This window comes from Rhagoletis zephyria, unplaced genomic scaffold (genome assembly GCF_001687245.7).
Source record: "Rhagoletis zephyria isolate East Lansing unplaced genomic scaffold, Rhagoletis_zephyria_1.1 Rzeph_scaffold_00495, whole genome shotgun sequence".
In the NCBI taxonomy this organism is placed as follows: Eukaryota; Metazoa; Arthropoda; class Insecta; order Diptera; family Tephritidae; genus Rhagoletis; species Rhagoletis zephyria.
In genome coordinates, this window is record NW_016157579.1 from 209,302 (window position 1) to 216,213 (window position 6,912).

The following is a 6,912-nucleotide window of genomic DNA, read 5'->3' on the forward strand; positions in this document are numbered from 1 at the left end:
AACTTCACCTCTGGTGTGAGTAAGCTTTGGTCAACCGTGAGGGAACTGTCCAACCCGACGAAGCACGAAGACAGAGTCGAAATTTCTTTCGGCGGCCATGCTTCGTCAGACCCGGAGCGATGTGCGAACTATTTTAGTCGGCAGTTTATACTGCATCCTCCATTGGACAAAGCCAAGAATCGTGTGACCATAAGGCTGCCCAAACTGCCCACAACTTGTGCCCCCCTTGCTTTCACTTTCGGTGAAGTTCAGGTGGCCATCGGGAAGGCGAAAGCCTCCAAAGCCATGGGTCCCGACGGAATATGCATGCTGATGCTGAAAAATTTGGGTCCTGCGGGGGTAGCGTACCTAACGGAAGTCCTCAATTTGTCTACCTGCCAACATAGGAGATTCTTATCGGCCGATTACAATCCTTTCCCCGGTAGCGAAGACACTCGGGGCCTTGCTGCTCCCGTATTTCACAATCTACTTGACCCCAGCGAAGCATCAGAATGGTTTACGTAAAGTGCACAGTACAACAACAGCACTTAACGCCATAAACACTCAGATAACTCGTGGCCTTAACCGTAAACGTCCCTGTGAGAGAACGATTCTAATAGCGTTGGACCTGTCAAAGGCTTTTGACAATGTCAGCCATTCCAAGCTACTAGAAGATATAGAGGCTTCCTTCTCTCTCACAGAGGCTCAAACGGTGGTCGGCAAATTATCTGAGTGGTCGACACTCGTCGGTAATGTTTAGAGAAAAATCGAGCAAACTTAGAAAATTAAAACAGGAGGTTCTACAGGGTGGTGTCCTTTCCCCACTACTGTTTAACTTTTACAATTTCAAAGCTCCCTCAACCACCAGAGGTAGACTCGATTGTCTCTTACGCTGACGATTGCTCGATCATGGCGACTGGGACTGGAATTGATGACCTGTGTTCGAAAGTAAACGGATATCTATCCGGAGCAGCAAATTATTTATCACGCCATGAAATTCGTATACAATATAAAGAATTGTCGGTTGCCGGACTACCTGAGCGACAATCTCAGATATATAAATGAAACTCATTCATACATACTCAGGGAAAATAATAGCTTTAGATTGCCGTTATATAGGACTGAAGTGGATAAAATGAACATATTCTACAAAGGATTAAAGTGTTTTAACGAACTACCGCCACAAACAAGAAATTGTGAAACATTGCCAGCTTCCAGAGATCATTACTTGATCACTGCCGAACACTACCTATCAGATAGAAGCTCGGCATAGAAATAAATCCGTTCCAACGGCCGGATTGCGCTGGACCCAATCCACTCAGACAGCTTACTGAATCTGCAAATCTTTACAGAGTCGAAACACCAATCCCCGAAGCACCGTCCTCTTACCAAACAGTGCTGCTCTGGATCTAGTCCATTCAGACAGCGTGTATAACATCGGAAATCCTGATGGAACCGAACCAACAATATGAGAAGTGAGGGTGCAGATTGGAAACTGGTCCTTTCCAACTGCCCAAACAACTGAAGCTACAATATGTGAAGTAAAGGTGCAGATTGGAATCTAGTGCTTTCCAACTGCCCTAACAACTGAAGCAGCAATGTGAGAAGAAAGGTGCAGATTGGAAACTAGTGCTTTCCAACTGCCCTAACAACTGAAGAAACAATGTGAGAAGTAAAGGTGCAGATTGGAAACTAGTCCTTTCCAACTGCCCTAACAACTGAAGCAATAATATAGAAGGGAAGGTGCACGTTCCCACGACAGTCGGGTCTACGTAACCGGAACGACCCAGATTTATATCTGGCCAAGGACTGTCACTCCAGCAACACTCCCTAAAACTCTATGGGGAACTTGTATGCTGCTACAACAACAACAACAACAACAAGGGAAGGTGCAGATTGGAAACTAGTGCTTTCCAACTGCCCTAACAATTGTTGCAATAATATGAGAAGGGAAGTTGCAGATTGGAAACTAGTCCTTTCCAACTGCCCTAACAATATGGCCTGGAACTTGCCTGTTCAGACCACTTGCCTAATTTGCCTGCTCTGCCGTATGATTGGGAACTGCAATTGCGTTTTTTGGGAATTTCCGACCTTGTACTCGATTATTCAAATAAATTGTAGTGGATGGTCGGAACTTTTTGGAGGGCAATTGCATATTTTTATTCTAGCGGCCTAATATAGACATACGTAATATAATATATATAGTTTTTGTATACATAATTCTATATTCAATTGATAATTTTTGCAATTACAATACATATACATATGTACGAATATCATAGTTGTATTAATAAGTCGTAAGACTGTAACAAATAAATAAATAATAAATAAAAATAAACTTTCTCGCTTTTTCACTGCAAAGCGTCCTGTTCACAACCTGGACGAAGGAGGTCGATGACACACCAATTCCGACGGTGAATAATCCCAAAATACTCGGAGTAACATTTGACAGCCTGCTCTCCTTCTCTGCGCACGCAACCGCTATTGTCAATAAAGTACAGAGCCGCAGTCGCTAGCCGGCAGTACTTGGGGCAAAGACAAAGAAACGTTGCTGGCAACATACCAGTGTGATCGCCGGGGTTAGATCGACGAAACAACAGCCCTTGGTTGGGTTAAACCCGAGTTATTCCGGTACGTACAACCGGCTGTCGTGGGTATGTGGGAAGACAAAGAAACGTTGCTGGTAACATACAAGACAATAGGCCGGCCGAATGTAAACTACGAAGCACCAGTGTGGTCGCCGGGGAGTAGTAGGACGCAGTGGACGAAGCTACAGACAGTACAAAACACAGCACTTAGGACAGCGACCGGATGCCTCCTGATGTCACCAGAACACCACCTCCACGATGAGGCGAAAATGCATCCAACTAGGGAGCACCACACGATGCTCTGCAAGCAGTTTCTAGTTGGGAGCCACAGATGTGGCCACCCAAATAGACAGATGCTTGCAGAGGAGCCCTCGCCGAGGCACGTCAGGAGGCATCTATATGAACTGCCGGACGTAGTCCAGAGGTCCATTAAGCAACCTCTGGACCCGTCAGCTCATAGACAGGCCCTGAACGGCATTCACACGGACGCAGCTTGAGTTATGTAGACTCAAGACCTGTGAATGCCGTTCTAGGCACACAAACCCNTAGTCCAGAGGTCCATTAAGCAACCTCTGGACCCGTCAGCTCATAGACAGGCCCTGAACGGCATTCACACGGACGCAGGCTTGAGTTATGTAGACTCAAGACCTGTGAATGCCGTTCTAGGCACACAAACCCCGGGCATTGACATGACGGAGCTCCATCTGCCTCGGGAGACCAGAACGACAAATACCCCAACTTCGCTCTGGCTACTGCAGCAGGCTAACTTCCTACCTGTGTAGGTTAAATGCGGATGTGCCGAGCGAATGTCCGGCATGCGGAGACCCCTCACGACTCGAAACATCTCTTCGCATGCCCGGAAAACCCGACAACCCTAACGGTGTCGTCCCTATGGACTGACCCCATAGAGGCTGCACGCTTCTTGGGGCTGCCGTTAGTGGAACTTGACGACAACGACTGAGATATCAGCCGATCTGGGCGGGGTTGTTGTAGCCGCTACAACAACTCCCGCCCTATAAATGCCATGATCGCAGGCCAATCACCACCTGTAGAACAGGCGGAGCTTCAACTGCCAAGAGAGACCCGCGTTACTGCCCCTATTCGCAGTTTTCACTTGTTCCAAATGCTATTAGCACATACATTGTGTATTGTACATTTTAAATCTAAAATCTAGTTATAAGAATGTTAAATCTTTGTTGCAATATAAGTCTAACAGACTGTAAAAAATAAATAAATAAATAAATATCTACTATTGGCAACTACATTGTTTGGTAATTATTTTACTGTCATTATTTTAATCCTCTGCCAGCATGAACTTGTGTTCGATTGCACTCTTAATGTACATATTTGTTTAATATTTTTATTATAGCAAAAACATTAAGCATATTCAATAAGTGTAAAATCTACGCACATATTTAACTCGCGTTTATTTGATAAAACCAATGATACGTGTACGTGAATTTTGCTCCTTTAAAAAGTAATTAATTAAAAACTGATCTAGTTGTGGAATGCTCACTTTAAGAAACAGAGTACATATACACCCCTATACGCCATCTCTATTTAATTTTATCTTTTTTTCCGATGCGACTTACACTAAAATATTTCCTTTATAACATGGCAGAGGGAATTCTCGGCGTTTTCATATTTTGTGTGAATGACATGTCCATGTTATTATGAAAGTGGAAAATTTATTACTTGCACTTATCTCCGAAAGTTTTCACCCTGATCTACCACAATTTAACTTACGGGATGACGACACTGGTAACAAGTTCACCTAAAAAAAACATTGGACTTCATGCATAAAAGGCCAGCTTAACCTAAAACTATGTTTTTACACTGATGAATTGAGCTTAAACCCAAGAATTTGTACCAAAAATCGTGTCGGAGCTTAAACTCACTTTTAATGCATAATGCCCAATCTCACATTGGCAAGTATGTAATTTTTATAAATTCTCTGAGTCTACTTATTTACTTCTTCCCGAATTCTATTTAAGAGGTATACATAGCGCTAATACACACTATCTAGCTTGCTTGCTCTCCCATTTCATATGCTCCCAGCAAAACCGAGAGGCACAGAGATAAAGTATGCATGCATGAGATAACCCCTTGTGCATATTATAATGCCTAAAGTAAAAGTTAGCACAAATAAGTAGAGTATAAATTGGCATACAATAAATATATACATACAAATATACATATTACAATTATGTATATGTATATATTGGCACCCGCAGCCAAAAACGGTTAGCAAAAACCAAACAAAATTGTATGCCATTAAACTTTTAAGAAACCACAATTATATTTGAAATCAGAGAATCCCAGAAGACGATATTAAAAATCAGAACGATGTACAAGAAATGGAGCACTTACGTACTTGAATGATGACAACGGGATGCAAAAACTAGTAGATTGCAGAAAATCTCACGATTGTTGTTCTTGTATTCATTTAGCAGTCTTTTAGCTCTTACACCTTAATAATACATATATACATACAATAATTTTAGGTATGTACATATATGTATATTTTCTGTACTAGAACCACTATTTTTAATGTCTGAACTCTCCTACCATTCACAAATAGCAACGAGTTAAATAAAAAATATTCGCAATTTCCAGCACAAACATACGACAGAAAAATATAGTTTTGGCAGGTTTATGTACTTTTTTTGTTATTGTTCACTTTCCTCACTTGTAAACACTTTCTGTCCTTAAAACTTTAATACTATTATTTGATCACATTTCCGTCCATTACAAGGAAACAGAAAATTTCGCCGCCACGACACGACGAATACACAAAATCCATTAAAAAATAAACGATTAACTTAGCCGATTGTGAAACTGTCGACAACGAAGCAATACGACGACAATTCGCGGCACACAATAGCAAATCTACAAAAACGCTGGCAATACCGATTGAGATCGCACGAAATGTACAAAACCAACGAATAAATATTTATAAGTAAATGAACAATTAACGAAAAAAATTAGTGCACAACTTTTCTCCTTGCCCTGTGGATTTAGATGACTTCAGCATTCGGAATCAAAAATTACCCACCTCTCTACAACGAATAATACAAACTGTTGACGTTGTATTCAGGGTTCGGACTCCCTAATTTGTAAACCGCACTTAATTAACAAAAAACAAAAACGGTTTAAACGAAAACTTTCGTGTAGATTTTTGGTTTATTTATTTTTATTACACGTACGCATGTACATCTTGTATTAGACTATTTGACTTTTCTCAAAATCTGCTAGCTATTTTTAAAGGAATCTTTAAGGGAATGCTGGAGGAGAGTTTCTTTCAAGGCGAATCTGTACAAGGCGGTGTTCAAGGCGTATTTAACAAGGTGGTGTTGGCCGTATATAAGTAAAAAATTACACTAACAAATTATACGCTGATGTCCATACTGTCATTGGTATGAATTACAACAAACACATCATTTTGACGTAATGGCCTCCACGGCGAAAAACTCAGCTGTCGCCCCAACACCACCTTGTTTAATACACCTTGGCGGTGTTACTGGCAATTTCAGATTTTCGCCGCGGCCCCTCTGAGTGTCAAAATGATGTGTTTGTTGTAATATGTATTCGCCGGCTTTACAACAAACACATCATTCTGACATTAAGAAGGCGACGAAAATCTAAAATCGCCCACGGTGCAGCGAACGGTGCAGTTTTCTGCAGCAGCCTTAATTGCAAAGCAATGGAGTGCACTAAAACGTTTGCTGAAGCAGCCTCAATTGCAAATTAATGGAGTGCACTAAAATGTTCACTGTTCTCTAATATATTAGGTGAAAAATGATATATTTTCGCATTTAGGAAAATTAAAACACGTTTTTCGCTGTAAAGTGAACTGCTTTGGCAGTTTCAACCCGTTCTTCTTTTCGCTCTATTCTTTGTTTACTTGTGGTACACAAATGCCAACGCACAGGACGGCGCAATCTTGTATTTTATCATTCTTGAAAATCGCCAGTAACACCATATACATTCGCTTTGGTTTCTTTTTTTTTGGTCCCCACCGAAAAATGGTGAAAAACAATCGAAAGGGGTATCAAACTACGCGTATTACCACCGGCGTTAAGAATCCGAAGGGGGAAACTGATCTTTTTAACCGTTCAAAAGTTATTCGTAAAAAACCGTTAGATTTTAGTTCACTTTGTCAGTACAAAATTCACGTTAATACATGCATTAAATGACCACATATTGGTATCTAGATGTTCACTATAGTTTACTTTAACTGAATTTGTAACAAAAAATCGAGAAACCTATCGATTTAAATAAATATTAATGCGAGAACAATGTAAGAAAAACCGGCGTCGCATTTATTCTCTTAGTTGCAGCTAGG

At 41.1% G+C, this 6,912-nt stretch overlaps 1 protein-coding gene across 9 annotated transcripts in view; it reads right to left on the reverse strand.

Annotated features, from left to right (window-relative positions):
• The window catches only part of gw (trinucleotide repeat containing adaptor protein gawky), a 117,530-nt gene extending 111,656 nt beyond the window's left edge, over positions 1–5,874 (reverse strand). Inside the window, exons 1-2 of one of the 9 annotated variants that reach the window (XM_017612056.1) lie at positions 5,229–5,874; positions 4,938–5,131 (exon numbers count right to left, since the gene is read on the reverse strand). The gene's annotated coding sequence lies outside the window, so the exon portion shown is untranslated. Of the gene's footprint in view, positions 1–4,313; positions 4,428–4,937 lie in introns of those variants that run through there. The other 8 variants (XM_017612054.1, XM_017612058.1, XM_017612057.1 and 5 more) reach the window with 8 other exon arrangements.
• Positions 5,875–6,912: the final 1,038 nt, after the last annotated feature.